We start from the raw sequence: 555 nt of genomic DNA, 5'->3' as shown, positions 1-555 counted from the left end.
ACTAAAGTTAGGAAAGCATGATGTGTGTTCTGCTAATCCAGATTAGTTCACTAGAATATTGAGATTTATATTTGGGAATATTAAGAGAAAATTTAGGTTTCCAGATTGGAGACTTGATTGCAGAAGAGCCTGCAGTTTATTCAGAATACAATAGGGAACATTTAGAGTTTGTGAATAAGGAGTGCTTTAAGATAATCTGGTGTTCTTGATGGATTGACGCAGGGAGGAGAGAGAGTTTGGAGATGGAGTGTTATGGATTCAACTATGTCCCCGAAAATATGCATTGAAGCTCTGGTTGTCTGTACCTTCGGATATGATCCTGTTTGGAAATAAGGTTTTCTTTTATTATGTTAATAAGATCATGCCAGAGTAGGGTGGGTCCTAAATCTAATCACGGGGAAGACAGATGCCAAGGAACATCAACGAATGCCAAGAATCACTGGCAGACACTAGAAACTAGGAGAGAGGCTCCCAGAAGAAATCAACACAACCAAGAGCCTGATTTGGACTTTTAGCCTCCAGAACTGTGAAAAAATAAATTTCTGTTTTTTAAAA

The sequence above is a fragment of the Trichechus manatus genome, unplaced genomic scaffold, assembly GCF_000243295.1.
Source record: "Trichechus manatus latirostris isolate Lorelei unplaced genomic scaffold, TriManLat1.0 scaffold00273, whole genome shotgun sequence".
Lineage (NCBI taxonomy): Eukaryota > Metazoa > Chordata > Mammalia > Sirenia > Trichechidae > Trichechus > Trichechus manatus.
Note: the sequence above shows the minus strand (reverse complement) of the source record.